Here is a 16,893-nt window from a genome sequence, read left to right as displayed (position 1 = left end):
GAAAATGGTGGGCTCTGTGTCATTATACCCTGCTGAGGTGGCCACAGTAAATTGCCGCTGAGTTCCTAAGGCTGGGGCACCTGCCCAGAGCCTCTTTCTAGAGCTCATTATATTTATTTCCACAACAGACCTTATTTCTAGTATACAAATAATCCTGTTTCCATCTTTCTCCATTAAAATACTAGTTGTTTACAAAAATGCTTATTAGCCCTGGGTCCCATGCACACATATAGATTTTTATGTGTGCAGCAGTCCTGGCACAAGCAGTACCAGTAAAATGACTTCCCCTTGTCTGCTTGCACAGTGAGACAATGATTGTATCCCTACTGTGTTTTCTGCTTGCTCAAGACACAGCACAGTTTATTCTGGTACAATCTCAAAAGCAAATTAAATAAAATCCATGCAAAACCATCCGATGTACATTCCAATGCTTCAAGTGTGCTCTGTTATTTTGTTAAAAGTTACATTGCAGTGCCTTGCAGCTACAGACATTGCAATATTATTGCACGAAAAACATTTTCCTTTCCCCCTCATGCATTGCTGAATCCAACCTATACTTCTGTACTGTCTTCAACCTGAAAGAAGAAAAGTGCCACTCCATGGAAGGGACTTATTCATCACAGGAATGTGGCTGTTAACCTCTCAACTGCTTCATTCAGTAATGTAGGATTGTAAACTGGGCTCTTGTAACAAACTATAGCTTTCTCAAGTCCTATAATGGTAACCAGTGGATTGGTGTGTGTGTTAAATGCTGTCAAGCCACTTCCAACTTACAGTGACCCCTTGAATTAATGACCTCCAAAACATTATCTTGTTAACAGCCTTGTTCAGGTCTTGCAAACTGAGGGCCATGGCTTCCTTGACTGAGTCAATTCATCTCATGTTGGGTCTTCCTCTTTTCCTGCTGCCTTCAACTTTTCCTAGCATTATTGTCTTTTCAGTGGAGTGGATCAGACCACAAAGTTCTGTAGGCAACATGTTGGATGGTACCCCTCACTTTTCATGCACAAATTCCTGTAGCTTCATTGCATCGGCTTCATCTCTGGCTAAAGCTTATGTTGATGCTGATCTTAATCCTAGTTACTGGTGGCCAGGGCTTGCTATTTATCAGAGCATTCAAGTCGGCTTCAAACCCAGGTCTCAAATGCTGGGGGGGGGGGGTTTGTTGGAGGGAGATGAGCTCCCAACTGTCAAAGCTTCTTTTGTCAGAAGTTGTTGTTGTTAGCCATTCAGTCGCGTTCAGCTCTTGGCGATTCAATGGGCCCAGCTCTCTCCACGTTTTCCGATCTTGTACTGTTTCTTTGAGTCATTCCATGCTCAGGCTGGTGTTGACTTTTATGGTGTCTAGCCACTGTGTTCTTTGGCGGCCTGGTTTCCTTTTGCCGCTAACCAATCCAAGCATAATTGATTTTTCTAGTGAGTTGTTCCGCATGACATGGCCAAAATAAGTCAGTCGCAGTTTTGTGATTTTTTTCCTTCCAGTGGCATGTCTGGCTTTATGCACTCAATACCTGCTTGTTTGTCACCTTTGCTGTCCAAGGAATGCGCAGGAGCCTTCTCCAGCACCACAGCTCAAATGAGTCGATTTCCCTCCCGTCTTGCTTCTTCATGGTCCAGCTTTTGCAGCCATAGGTTGCTATGGGGAACACAATAGTACAGACTAATCTGCATTTGGTTGCTAGGCTGATGTCCTTGGTCTTCTGTATCCAATTTATGCTCATCATTGCTGTGCGACCATGCATGAGCTGACGTTTTATTTCTGGACTGCATCCGCCATTTTGGTTGATCTGTGATCCTAAGCTCCCTTCGTCAGATACTGCTCCCCAAATCTGGGTGGTCTCTTAAGGTGCTACTGGATTGAAATCTAGCTATTCTGCTGCTGACCAACACGGCTACACTCCGAAACTACTTTCTGGTTCAGTGCTGGAAAGCAGAACTTGGGACCAGTGTTCCCTCTGAGCTGAGCTAGTGTGAGCTAGCTCACAGTTCATTTTCAAGGCTTCTGTGCGGTCCCACATGGGACTGCAGTAGGCAGGCCGACCACCGGGAGGAGCTAGCGAGCTTCTTTTTAGAATTTTCAACCCGAGAGGGCTAGGCTCCAACGAGGAGGCGGTTTCCCGCCCAAAACACCACCTGACCTGGGCGGAGCCAGCCCTCTCCCCTCAGTTCTCTTTCTGCCGCCACCGAAAGAGGACGTGTTCTTCGAGCGAGCGAACAACTAAGCTTGAGGGAAGACATTTTCCTCAGAAGAAAAATGGCTTCAAAGAAAGAAGAGAAAAAGGAGAAAGTGGCCCTCTTCAAAAATTGTAAGACTTGTGGGGCTAAGATGTCTAAGTCTGACGAGCACTCAGCCTGTGTGCTGTGTTTGGGAGAGACCCATAATATGGCAGCCTGTAAGGCCTGTAAGGCCCTCACCCCGAGGGCTCGTGAAGGGAGGTCTGCCAAATTGAAAGCGGCGCTGTGGGAGAGGGCCCTGTCCGTATCTACTGCTGGCCAGCAAGAGAAAGTGAAGACCCCTTCGGTGTGCTCAGCCCCGATACGGCCAAAAGCTGCTAAGGCGGTTGCCCAGTCTCGCGCTGGCTCAGTACCGCCGGCCAAAAAGGCCAAAAAGCATAAGAAGACGCAGGAGCGTTCTTCGCCGCCGATGCGCCTCGGTACCGAGGACGTCGGAACCGAGGGATCGACGCCGACTCGGCGCAGACGGTCACCGTCGCCTCGGCGCAGGGATGGTTCGGCGCCACGCTCGACGTCGAGAGGTCGCTCTCCTCGACGCCGAGACATCCGCTCGGCACCGAGCGAACAGGCAGAGCGTGCATCGGTACCGGTGCTCGGTACCGATATGTCTCCAGTGTTGGAACTGCGCCAAGGAGACAGATCGCCTTCACCGGATCTCCTGATGGTCGGGTCCGTCAGTCCGCTTCCGGATGAGGATATACAGATGCCCCCACCGTGGCTTCCTTGCCACTGCACTCAGGAGGCTTCCGCTAGCTTGCAGCACCGATCGATGTCGCCTATGATACTTCAAGGCGAGCCTATTGAGGATCTCTACTACAATCCGGACGCTGGAGGCTTCTCTATGGGGTCGCATTCGGATGCTGAATCGGATGTAAGATCACTCCCTTCGCCTGACGAGGCGATTGCAGATCCGGCAGCAGTGTCACCATCTGAAGACCTGTCATCGTTGGCTGACCAGATTATTCGGATGGCCAAGGCCTTGAATTTGAGGCACGCTGCATCTGAACAACGGACACAAGATCCGCTTATGCAGGCGTTGTTTACCCCTGATACTGGTCCAGTGGCTCTGCCATGCCTACAAGGGTTGCAGGAGGTGATGATGGCGGCTTGGACGCACCCATCCTCCACGGCTCCTTCTGGAAGACGGATGGAAGGCCTTTACAAAGTCATTGACTCTGACGTGCAGTTTTTGACGAGACATCCCCCACCTAATTCCTTTATTGCTGAGGTCATCCCAGCTCGTACTAGAGTGGGGACGCGGACCACCCCTAATGATAGGGAAGGCCGCAAGCTTGATACGTTAGGCAGGAAGATTTACTCTTCCGAAGCTATGGGGTTGCGTATATCAAACTTCCAGGCTGTCATGGGGCTCTATAACCACCTTTTGTGGGATAAACTGACCCCTTACCTGGACCAACTTGACCCTGATCAGAGATGTTTGGCTAAGGTGATAGCAGACGAGGGCAAGCGTTTAGGTAAATTACAGGTCAACGCGGCCCGCCATACCACGGATTGCCAGAGTAGAGCAATGGGATCCGCTATAGTGCTGAGGAGACATGCTTGGCTTCGATCCTCGGCGTTACCCCTTGATACACGAGCTAAACTTGAAGATTTACCCTTTGAAGGGAAGGAATTGTTCAGTCAGGAAACTGATGAGTTCCTGGAACGCATTCGTAAATATAAGTTGCAGGCCAGATCCTTTGGCATCACTGCTCCCAACAACCCTACTCACAGATCCAGGTATTGGCCTAAGCCGTCCCACCGCTATTCCCGCCCATACCGCTTCCATGAACCGTTTCAGAGGCAAAATTATCAGCCTCCGAGACAAGGGTACCAGACGTCCTATCAAAATAGGCGTCAGAGGTCCAAATTTCCGTCAGGGAATAGGGCTCACCGTGACCAACCTGCTAGAGGGGCAGAGGCCCCGTGACTAGGCCCAGACTTTAAGTTTGGGGTTCGTTTATCTTTCTTTTATGACAAATGGTTGGCTATTACTGATGATAACTGGGTGTTATCTGTAATAAAGTTTGGTTATCTGTTAGAATGGTTATCCTATCCACCATTGCCCTGTTTGTCTTTATGTCGCGACAACGTGATCCAGCCGTTGTCGGGACCAGTGTCAGATCTTCTGAACAAAGGGGCCATCGCAGAGGTGTCCTCGGATGATGACCCAGGGTTTTGCTCCCCTTTCTTCCTTATAGATAAAAAGGATGGTGGGGAGAGACCTATTTTGGATTTACGGAACCTGAATACTTTCCTACGAAAGCCAAGGTTCCGTATGCTGTCGTTGCAAGATGTGATCTTACTGTTACGTCCTGGGGCGTATTTTGTCACTATTGATCTGACTGACGCATACTTCCACATAGCGATACATAAAACTTGCCAAAAGTTCCTTCGCTTTCACCATTGCGGGCGCTCTTTCCAATATAAGGTACTCCCTTTTGGATTGGCGTCCGCACCACGGGTATTCACAAAGTGTTTATCCGTTGTTGTGGCTCACCTGAGACTGCGGGGCTGCATTCTTTATCCTTATTTGGATGATTGGTTGCTAGTTGCAGACACGCCTGCTCTACTCCACGCCCAGTTGGAGTTGGTACTTACTACGTTGCAGTCGTTGGGACTGCTAGTGAACTTCCAAAAGTCTAAGCTCTCCCCTACTCAACGAATTGAGTTCATAGGAGCGATTTTGGATTCCGTATCGGCAAGAGCCTACCTGCCCTCGATCAGAGCCGAGCGGATTGCACGGTTCATCAGAGCCCTACGCCACCTTAGACGCAGGCATGCCTCATTTTTCCAATGCCTGTTGGGACATTTGTCTGCTACCACCTCGGTAGTTCCCTTTGCCAGGCTACATCTCAGGGTGTTTCAGACTTGGTTTCTGCGCAATTTCCGCGCTCATATACACTCACCCCGAGTTAGCTTAACTATGCCTCGGGTAGTTCTCAAATCTTTAGACTGGTGGCTATCGCCATCAAACATAGCTGCGGGGATCCCCTTTGGGTTCCAGAAACATGACACCCATTTGTACACTGATGCATCACTCCTGGGTTGGGGTGCGCACTGTGGGTGTTTGGCTGCGCAAGGTCTGTGGACCGTAGGGGAATCAAGGTTACACATCAACATCTTAGAGATGAAAGCAGTGAGATGTGCCTTTTCCTCTTTTGCAGCGCAACTTCAAGGACGCAGGGTGATGCTTCACACAGACAACACCACTGTGCAATATTATATAAACAAGCAGGGAGGTACCACGTCAGTGGCCCTCACCAAAGAGACCCTAAAATTGTGGCACCAGGTCATACAAATAAAGGCACACGTTACGGCCATCCACATAGCAGGCCGGTTGAATGTTCGTGCCGACCATCTGAGCAGAGTGTTTCAGAACACTTACGAATGGTCCATCAACATGCGGTACCTCTATCCTCTGTTCCGTTCTTGGGGCACACCCATGGTGGATCTTTTCGCCACTCCAGCCAATGCAAAATGCGCAATGTTCTGCTCCAGGGCGGCCTATGCGCACCATTCCCTAGGGGACGCTTTCGACATTCCTTGGGCAGGTCTGTTCTGTTACGCATTCCCACCTCTACCACTCCTAAACAGAGTGGTAGCCAGAGCTCATGCAGAAGATGCGGACCTGATATTGGTGGCTCCTTTTTGGCCCCGCCAAGCGTGGTTCCCGAACCTATTGTCACTGGCACAAGGACAATTCCAAGTGTTCCCGGAGGAGACGGACCTAGTGTCAGGTCTTCTTCCGTCCGAACCGGGGATCTCGTCCCTCAAACTAACTGCCTGGCGAATTCGGCCCGATCGGCCTACTGCCCGGCAGTGCAACACATACTATTAGCTGCACGTAAGTTGTCCACGCGGAGATCTTACGAGGCTAAATTCAGACTGTTTTCTACATGGGTATCACGCAAACACGTCGATCCTACTAACTGTGGGTTGCCTTTGGTACTAGAGTTTTTGTCCCACCTCAAACAGGAAGGTTTGTCCAATTCCTCTCTTAAGGTGTACTTAGCTGCAATTTCGGCTAATCATGTACCTGTGAAGGGGGTGTCCCTTTTTGCTTCTAAAGATGCAAAGAGATTTCTCCGGGGTCTCAATAATTTGTATCCCCCTTCCCAGTTGCCTCTACCCTCATGGAGTCTCTCTCTGGTTTTATCTCGTTTGATATATAAACCCTTTGAACCACTGGCTACGTGTGACTTATCATTTTTATCCTACAAAGTAGCGTTTTTGGTCGCAATCACGTCCGCAAGACGAGTTGGGGAATTAGCGGCTCTGTCCACAGAGTCACCCTTTCTCAGGTTCCATAAGGATAGAGTGGTTCTCCGTCCACGTTTGGATTTTCTACCCAAAGTAGTATCCAAGTTTCATATGTCACAAGACATCATATTACCTGTGTTCTTTCCGAACCACTCTTCAGAAGCGGAGCGTTCCTTACATTCACTGGATGTCAGGCGCGCTTTGCTCTTTTATTTGCAGAGGACTCAGCCATTCCGTACTGTGTCCTCTTTATTTGTATGCTTTGGTGGGTCAAAGAAGGGTAAGGCTGCGTCGTCGCAGACTATTTCCCGTTGGATTTGTAAAGCTATACAATTGGCATATGAAGGGGCTGGTAAGCAATGCCCCCTGGTGTTGTCTGCACACTCGACACGCTCTCAAGCAACATCTGTGGCGTTTCAGGCAGGGTTGCCCCTGCTGGAGGTGTGCAGAGCGGCCACGTGGTCGACGCCTTCGACGTTCGTCAAACACTATGCGATGGACGTTGATGCGAGGAGGGATGCAGCGATGGGCACGGCTGTGCTGCAGTCGATATTCCGCTGAAGTCTCCCACTCCCTCCTTCCAAGTGAGTAAACTTGCTAATCTCCCATGTGGGACCGCACAGAAGCCTTGAAAATGAAAACGGTGGTTGCTTACCTGTAACCGTTGTTCATTGAAAGTGGCTTCTGTGCGGGCACACATCCCTCCCTCCTTCCCCACTGTGGGAGTCTTCCGCGACAATAAGCGGCAGAGGAGAACTGAGGGGAGAGGGCTGGCTCCGCCCAGGTCAGGTGGTGTTTTGGGCGGGAAACCGCCTCCTCGTTGGAGCCTAGCCCTCTCGGGTTGAAAATTCTAAAAAGAAGCTCGCTAGCTCCTCCCGGTGGTCGGCCTGCCTACTGCAGTCCCATGTGTGCCCGCACAGAAGCCACTTTCAATGAACAACGGTTACAGGTAAGCAACCACCGTTTTGTTCAGCCTCCGGCTCACACATTTTTGTCTTAGCTCAGGAAGGGCGGCTCCAGAGCAAACTAATTGATGCAGCCGCCAAATCACCTGCTCACAACTTGAATGCAGCGGCTCACAAAGTAGAATTTTTGCTCACAGGACTCCATAGCTTAGAGGGAGCATTGCTCAGGACCCCCTGTGTCTTGCTTCTAATGCTTTCAATCTGGGTCGATATATATGCAGCAGAGATTCAGATTTTCCACTATGGCAAGTAACTCCTCCTCTTAGAAAGTTTTACCAGTTCGTTATTGTGGCGGAACATCCCTGCTTCTGCACAGTGGAAGGCCCTTCTAGCTTGGGTTATCAGGGCCTTTCTATGTCTTACAGTATTAGAACTGGGTACAAGGAAAATGCTTCCCCCCCCCCCCCCCCGAGACGCTTTCAATGATGTGGTTGAAAAGCTGCTACTGCTTGCTGCTTTCATTATGTCCTAGAGTAAAGTAGCAGCTTCATATTGAAGGAGGCTCACTTTTACAACCCATGTTAAAACATTTTTATCACAGTGGGCCACATTCCTAATAACTTAAACTAAATGTCGAGAGGGATACAGAGCTCTCTTGTCCTCTCGGCCTCATAATGTCTAGATAAACACAGTGCCTAGCTTGACATCCTCATGCCATGTCTGGCTCCGCCCCTGCAGCCAGCAGCCAATGACAATGTGTGCATGGGGGAAGCAACGAACCAAACACTTAAGTTCACGTTGTATGTTGACCTGGGGCATAGGAAGGCACACAGGTGTAAAAAGACAAGGAGGAGCTGCAGCCCAGTATCTCTCATGACCTGTATTTGAGCCCAGAGACTACAGCCGCTAGTCTCAAAGCCAGGGCATATAACACTTTCGTAACTTGGGATGTGCTTTGGTCAAAGGTGCGTCTGTTCCTCACTGGAGTGATGGTGTTTTTTAAATCAAATTTATTTATAATGTGATGTGTGCGTATACACACATATGGCCTAACCTGGTTGACACAGGGTAGCCAATCTCATCAGATCTTGGAAGCTCAGCAGGGTCTGCCCTGGTTAGTATTTGGATGGGAGACCATCAGGGGAAGTCCGGGGTCACTACAGAGAGTGAGGCAGTGACAAACCACCTCTGAACTCTCTTGCCTTGAGAACCCCATGAGGGCCATTAGCTGACTATGACTTGACAGTGCTTTACATACACACATACACACACAGATCAAAGTCAACCTGAAGCCAATAAATTGCTATGGGCAGACATCACTAGACATAGTGGAAGGAAGAGGCGTAATTGACTATTCATGGTGTCCTGGTTGTTGAATCCTGGTGTCTTGATGGGAGCCCAAGATTTCTTTAGGGGGAAAGTGCCTTGTAGCTGACTGATCAACTGTGTGACAGAGTGTTGGACTGGATAGGCAATTGGCCTGATCCAACATTTGCTTCTCTTATGTTCTTATGTTCTTATTGATCCAGACACACCCCGGGGTCTTAGAGCATTGACACCGCTCCCCTTTTTAAAAGATCTATATTTCAAACTGAGCCATCTTTATGTTTTGACAAGGCAGTCAACGATGAGAAAAGGACCTACCTGCTATTTTTTTTATCCGGCCCTTCCTTTATGGATCCCTCTTTCCTGTTTTATCTTCACAACAGTCCTGTGAAGTAGGTTAGGCTGAGAGGGGATGACTAGCCTGTAGTCACCCAGAAAGTTCCCTGGCAAAGTGTGGATTTGAAACCAAGTTGCCCAGATTCTGGTTCGTCACCATCATACCACCTCTCAGCTGTTAAATAAACAGACAAAATTTAACTGAGGCCGAGTTCAAGTGTACACTGCACACAAATCCAGTTCTTCTGGCGGAAGAAGTTGGTACATGCCTCCCCCCCAAGACCCCGTTTCTCACTGTAATGCAGGTTTTCCATACCAACCACCATCTCTCCTTATATATAATTGAATAGTGGGTGCCAAAGTTCTAATTCTAAAATGCACTCCCTTAGTGTATGGCTGATGGCACTGCTCCTCAGCATATATTGCCACCAATCAGAAGGCAAAGCCCGGGTCCCGCCCACACCACAACTGCTGCGACAACCTGGTCTTTTGCATATGGAAGCTGATTGGACTTCACTCCATTCCACACCTCAAACTCCCCCCCCCCCCCGCAAGGCAGTTGGAATGTCAGTTGCATATGGAATCTGCTGTATTCTGGTGGTGTGCAGGTCCCAGATTCATGTTTTAAAAGCAGACTGACACTGTTTGCCCAAAGCCAGAGCACTCTCCCAGAGCCTCTTTCTAGATCTCGTTGTATTTATTTCCACAACGGGCCTTATTTCTAGTCTAAACATAAATCTTATTGGTACAGTCTTTACCCTCACTTTGAGCTGGAGGAACGGAATAAACTGAGGCTCCAATACTTATTACAAGTATTATTTAAACTTAAGATTCTAGCCCAGCTTATCCCAAGCTCATCAGAGCTTGGAAGCTAAGCAGTGTCAGTCATGCTTAGTGCTCGGACAAGAGACAACTAAGGAAGACCAGGGGTTGCTGTGCGGAGGAAGGCAGTGGCAAATCACCCCATCTCTGGAACGCCCCACGGATGGGGTCACCATGAATCACTTGCAACTCAATGTCATGTTCTTCTCCTTAAAAGTCCACTCTGAGTCTCTAGATTTTCTGAAGTTACTTTTAAAACTGGGAGCGCCAGTCTTCTTTGTAGTACAGCTCCTTTGCGGCTGGCAGAAATTCATCCTAGAACCTTCTCTTTGTGTCCGGATGCACTGGTAGAAATAGGTGAGCTGAAAGGCTATGAACCCAAGCTCAGATGACCTAGGAGCCCCTGCCAGAAAATGTTGCTATCCTTACCTGAATCTAAAGGCAATTTTGTTTATGTGGGGGTGTTGTGCTTTCTTGGCTGGCTGCCACAGAGACTACACACTGGAAGCTTGTAAACACAGTCCAGAATCAAGGTCAGTCAGAGCCGAAAGTCAAAGAACCAGGAAGTCAATTCAAGGAGCGGCTGCTACACACACGCACAGGGGTCTTTTGGGGCCAGAGCGCACCGGAGCGCCGCTCCGGGAGCCCAGGCGCCGGAACAAATGGCGGTGGTAGCAAGCCCCGCCCCCAGCTCGCTGTGGCCCCCTGCTGCCTCCCCGTACCAGTGCCGGAGCGCTGCGGCCCGTATGAGGGCAGAAGAGCCCCCCCTGCTGCCTCCCCGGGCCAGCGCTGGAGCGCTGCGGCCCGTGGGAGGGCAGAAGAGGGCCCCCCCACTGCCTCCCAGGGTAAGTGAGGGATCCGCGGGGGGTGGCGGAGGCTTGATTGGGATGGGGGGTGGGAGAGCCTCCCCCCATCTCTTTGCCCTCTTTCTCCTTCTTCCCTTTTCGCTTTTTCTTTCCCTCCTTCTTTCCTTCTCTTTCTTTTCCTCTTTCCTTCCTTCTTTCCTTCTCTTTCACTCTTTCATTCCTTCGTTCCTTCTCTCTAAACTCTTTCTTCCCTCTTTCCTCCTTCTGCAGCCCAACTAGTGAGAAGGGGTTTAAAGTTTAAACCCCTTCTCTCTTTGCTTCCCCCCCCCCGGGCTGGAGAAGGGAAGGGGAGGCTTTTGAATATGCCTCCCCCCCTTTTGCTTCCCCTTCTGACATCACTTCCAGTGATGTCAGGGGACGTTACATATGCTAATAGCCTAGTAGCTCATTAGCATACCGTATGTTGAAGTCTGTATACTCACTGACATTTACATGAAAAATTGTTAAAATGTTGTTTGAGAACCTGTATTTATTTGTTATGTTCTAAGTTAAAATCCAATAAAATATTATGGTTAAAAAAAAATAGCATACCGTATGTTAATGAGTTCCTTCAGCTCTTTTTCTAGGAAAAGACCCCTGCACATGCAGGAGCAGGTCTGAGTGAGCAAAGTTGCTGCCACTGTTGAACCAGGTGCACTGAGTGCTTTTGAGCAAGTCCTTCCTTCCCTGGGAGTTGAGTCTGCAAAGGCTTACAGCTCTTCCCTCTGCCTCTGCAGGAGCTGGAGTCTGGCACTTCTTTGCCCCTGCATAGTCAGCCTCTGGCGTGCCCTACATCTGGGGCACTCAGGAGAACTAGGCAAGGAGTCTGGCCTTGGGGTGTCTGCAACTAGGGTGCTGGGCCAGGCTCAGGATCGGCCTCTCCTTCTGGCTGCACCTCCTGTGCAGCTGCTGGGGACTCTTCCTCCTCAGGTGTAGTTGAGGGTTCTTCTTCTGGACTGGCTCCAGAGGAGGCTGGGCTGCTCCCTGCCTCTTCCTCATCTGAGGAGTACTCAGCAGACCTAGTACTTGCGACAGGTGTTGGCTGTGCCGAAAAGTTATATAGGAGTCCCATTGCATATGTGTTAGGAGTCTACTGGATTGTGGCCCTTGGATATGAGAACAATGTATTATCCAAGCAAGAACTTTGGTGGGAGCATCTCCCAATGATGAAAAAATTAATGGAAATCGTTTTATCCTTTATTTCCAGGGCAGCATAAATATTAGACCTGACTTATGACATACGTCGACATTGGGGAAGATAGTGTATTTTCTCTCTCTCTCTCTGTGTGTGTGTGTTTTAAAGACTCAAACAAAACTTTTCATATTCTTCTTGGGGGGGGGGGAATACATTTTGAAGTCCTTTTTCACCCAAACACATTTTCCGATAAGAGCACACAAGCCTTGACATTATTTCATTTTGTTACACGCATCTGTCAAGGAACAGAGATATGATACAGCTCCTAAAAACTGATGATTGTGGAACAGTGAAACTTGACAGCATTTCATTTCCTTTATGTTCTGATTATACATTTATCAGGAAACCTGTATCTCTTGGCAGTTCAGCTAGAAATTGGTAGAATTCAAGAACTCAAAGGCCTCAGCAAAGAACTGTCCTATTATTTGGTATCATCTTACATTTTTGAGAAGTTGCTTGGTGGAGTCATTGTTCCTGCTTTCCCTTTCCCCTTTCATTACTATGGCGTCCTATCCCCAGATCACATTTCTATATACGGCTCTATGACTCCTCCACAGCGCAAATTAAACGCCGGGATATTTTGTACGTACATCCTGAAGGCTCAATGGCTGTCAATCATAGTTTGTAAAATGCAGGGGATTACAACCTTGATATTAACATCCAAATCCATTGTGCTCATTTTTGTGTGTTGAAATGAAAAGCCCCCTTTGCAGACACTGGGTTTCGAAGCTGCTTTTTTGTCACCCTGTTTTTAATTTATCTCCATTTCTGAGCTGGTAAAAGGATTTTATTTATCAGTTTAATGTCAAGTGATAAAGTTATCCATTGATCTGAATTATTAGGACTTTGAGTGGGACAGCAGCCCATGTGTTGATATCGTCTGGCTTTGCTGCAAATGAGTAGAAGATGAGAAAGTGATTTTTTTTTAATGTTTGTAGGAAAAGAAATCATTCTGGATTGGGAGCTGTGTTAGTTGGTAGCAGCAAAATAAAACAGGAGTTCCAAGGCACCTTAAAGTCAAACAAAAAAATTTCTAGCATAAGCTTATGTGACTTACAGCTCACTTTATCAAATACACAAACATTCATAGTAGTTATGTATACCAAAGTTAACAAGCAGTGTATCAGTATCTGCTGTAGATGTACATTTCATGCATCTGATGAAGTGGAGTAAATTGTTTTAGACTTTAAGGTCCAACTGAACTCCAGTTTGATTTAGGGAAAAATAGGAATGCTTCAGAAATCCCTCTGATAAACTTGTCCTTTTCCTAAAGAAGATTTATATACATTCTTGAGTCACAGTCTTTAGAATAATCTGCATTATAAAATTAACATAAGATCTTTTTTTCTTTCTCTACTAGGTTTATTTAAAAAAACACTACTCTGAAGTTATCCGAAATGATCAAGCAGTTGCCAGTTCATCAGCTGATGTTTCTCCAGGACTAATTATTTTTGAGACTGTACTATGATCTATACAACAACAGAGGGTCTTTTTTAAAAAGAAGAAGAATGCAATAGTAATATAATGCAAAGCAAATGTTGCCAATAATTGAAAAGACTGGGGTTTTTTTTGCATTCAGTAGATAATCGTCGTATTGGCAAAGAAATATTTTTCATGACTCTTCTTCCTTTCATTTGAATGTGTAATAGTTGAATGTTTTCTTTTTTTAAAAAAAAGTGATATATTTTTACTTATGAGTGCCTGATCCCGTGGATTGACCTCAGCAAGCCCTACAAAAATCAAAACCCACATTTCATATTGGAGAAAGCGAGGATCCAGGGGCATCCTGGCTTGCCTTGCTCGTTATCAATGAGTGCCTTGATATGGGGAAGCTGCAGAGCTGCTGCGTAAATGTCTTTTACCCCAGTTGGATCCTTTTTATTATGTAGCCGTTTCAAGTGAGCAGTCGGGGAATGGTGCTAAACAGCTGTGCTCCTGGTTGCTCCAGCATCAGCCTCTACGTTGGGCCTGAGATCACGCCAGGCTAGCGGAACCACGAGACCCGTCGTGGCGTACTGGCAGCGGGCCCCTTAAACCTGATTCTGTTGTCCCAAAGGCTCGGGCTGTGAAGAAGGCCTGCACACCTCGCGACCCGTTCTACCGCCTTCAGCCCACAGGCCGTGTATTGTGGCCCGTCTCTTGCGTTTCGGCCACCAACGTCAGGCTGCCTTGAAGAAAGTTCTCAAGTGCCTGATAGGCCCCGTTCTGCTTGTTGGATCTGTATCTTCTGGGTAGGCCTGTTGTAAAGGAGTGAGGCCTCTACATACTTCATTTGACTGTTACACTGCTTGGAGGCGTGTGTTTGAATCACAGGTCCCAGGGTGCCTTGTACCTGGAAATGTGCGGTCCACTCTCTCAGGTTAGAAATGAAGAATGTGTTCTTCTAACGTTGTGCATAAAGAACAAGCTGACGGGAAAGAGAAGCACCAATGGCTGCATCCTAACCAATATTTGGCTATAAATCCTCAGTGGCATTCACGATGTGTTCATGGCAATGCTTTTTTAAAGCAATTTTACAAACTGGCTAGTTCAAGAAATGAGCAGAGCCACATATATTTATCTGGGAGAGGAATTCTAAAAGTTTGTGCCTTTAATTCATGCTTTTAACTTGTCTAGATCTGGGGACTAGACAGCCGAATAGAAAGACATGTAGGAATGACTTTCAGGCTCATGTGTGCAACATAATGCCGCTGCTGGTAAGGAAGTGGCACCAGCGGCAGATTGCCTTTCTTGGTTGAATCGACACTTCCAGAGGTGAGAAGTGAGAGATGCACACCTTCACCTGGCATATAGCACAAAGGTTGGGTGAAATGTTTGACCAAATGGTAACGCGACACTGTGTTTCTGTAACTTGAAGTTTGTTGCGCCAGTCGCTTGAGCTGTTTCATTGATAGGGACGCGGGATCTGGCTTCCCACAACATCCGTACCCCGTAGGAATGGAGGAACCATGTGAGCAGGGGGAACTTCACGATTCCTCTGTGGTTCTCCCCCAATCCCGAATACATGGTTCTGTCTGGCCTGTGTTAAGCCACAAGAAAGAATATCCCATGCCAGAACCAATGAGGTATGAATCGGCCCACTGTGATATCCTGGCAAACATTGGACTCAAAGAGACCTCAGTGTAAAAATAAAAGGTTAAATGTTGTACGTGCTTATGTGTTGAATGTTGGACTGGAAAAAAGTCGCTGTAAGAGGAGATCATTCTCATTTTGTGGAGCTGTTGGTGTGGAAACTGTTAAAATATAATTGAACATGTTATATTTCTTTTTAGCAAGCGTTGCGTCAGAATGTTTTGCCAACCTAAACACTTTGAAATGAAAGTTCTCAGTGCATTGTATAGGTTTGTTCTGTGTGCCTTACTGCACTGTGAGCCAAACTTATTTAAATAAATCTTTTGAGCCCTTGGGTGTGGCTTTGTTTCATTAAAAGTTAACATCACATTTCAGCGCAATTCCTTGTCTGGGGATACAAACAATTACCCACGATGACTTGTGCCATTTTCGGAAAGAAAGTCCAGTATAAACCCAACAGCCATTAGGGGGACAGCTCTGCGGGACCCAACTGAGTATCTTACCGGAAACGTCAACAGTCATGTCCGCTGCGCAAACAGGACGCAAGTCCCAGCGCAGCTGTTGTACCTACTAGGCAGTCACGTTGCACCAATTCCCTGACATCCATGTAACAGCAGTGCAAGTCGTTCTGTTTGCAGCAGGCTCTTGGCAGCCTTGTAAGTTTTTTTTAAAAAGAGCTTTTAAAAGGCTGAGAGAACCCAGAAAGCCCTGACAAGTCTTTAATGTTGCTTTCACTTTAAAGTGGAAGCATTATCGTCCGTTTATAAACAGGGTAGGACAAATCGTGTGGGTGCCTTAAAACTAGCACAGTTGGCTGCGGCTCCTTGTTTGTTGACTGGATGGTCACAAGCATTTCCTCCCACATTCTCTGTTAACGTAGCAGATATCCTTGCCGTGCGAAGTGTTAACTCTGTCCTTAGACACTCTGTGGTTTCCAGGGAACGCTGCTGATTAAAGGGAATGATAATGGGTCCAATGTGACTGGCTCGAGATCCTATCCAACCTTTTGTTTCCTTGATTGTATTTTGATTTCTTATCTTCCAGGGAACGTTGACCTAGTTCTCACCAAAGTAAACCTGCTTCTGGTCTGTACCATTGTGAACTGCAGGTGGGTGGCTCACCTGATTTGGATGCTCCCCCCCCTCCCCCGAAATAGAAAACCAATAGCTGGGAACAAGGCAAGGCTAAAACGCTTTTCCATAATACCTAGCTTTCTGTTTATTCGTATTTATGTAGGAGATTTTGGATCCCTGGAGGCTGTGGTTGGCTGGTTAAAACAGAGCCGGCTGAAGTTAAATCCATAGAAGACGGAGGTCCTGTGGCTGGGCCAGGGGGATGCAGGATTGGGATGTCGACTCCCGGCTCTTGGTAGTGTTCTGTTAACATCTGGAGCGACCGTCAGGAGCCAGGGTGTGATCCTGGATGCCGCCTTGTCAATGGAATTGTATGCAGCCTCCATCACGTCGGTTAGCTCTCACCCAGCTCAATTATTCGGGGTAATTAGGTCTCCTAGATGACTCAGAGTTTAGTAATTCAGCTATAACTGTGAGGCATTCGGGAGCTTTTTTGAAGATAAAGTCTTGTCCCTCCGCCATGACCTCCCAGCCATCGTTGATACAGTGTGTGAACTGGAAGCCCCTTGGCTGTCTTTGGACTCAGTTTTTGACAACTTCAACTGGCTCCCCCAAGCCGATGTTAACAGGATTCTGGGTGCTGTTAGGCCAACCACCTGCTTCTTAGATCCGTGCCCCTCGTGGCTGGTGAAAGCTAGCGGCGAGGGACTATGAGGTCTCCTGGAAGATATCATCAATCTGTCCCTGGGTTTGGGAGTCTTTCCAGTGGGACTGAATGAGGCAGTGGTTATCCCACTCTTTAAAAAAACCAACTTTAGATC

The sequence above is a fragment of the Gekko japonicus genome, unplaced genomic scaffold (assembly GCF_001447785.1).
Source record: "Gekko japonicus isolate JY-2015 unplaced genomic scaffold, Gekko_japonicus_V1.1 scaffold2971, whole genome shotgun sequence".
In the NCBI taxonomy this organism is placed as follows: domain Eukaryota; kingdom Metazoa; phylum Chordata; class Lepidosauria; order Squamata; family Gekkonidae; genus Gekko; species Gekko japonicus.
This window is presented reverse-complemented; position numbering follows the sequence as displayed.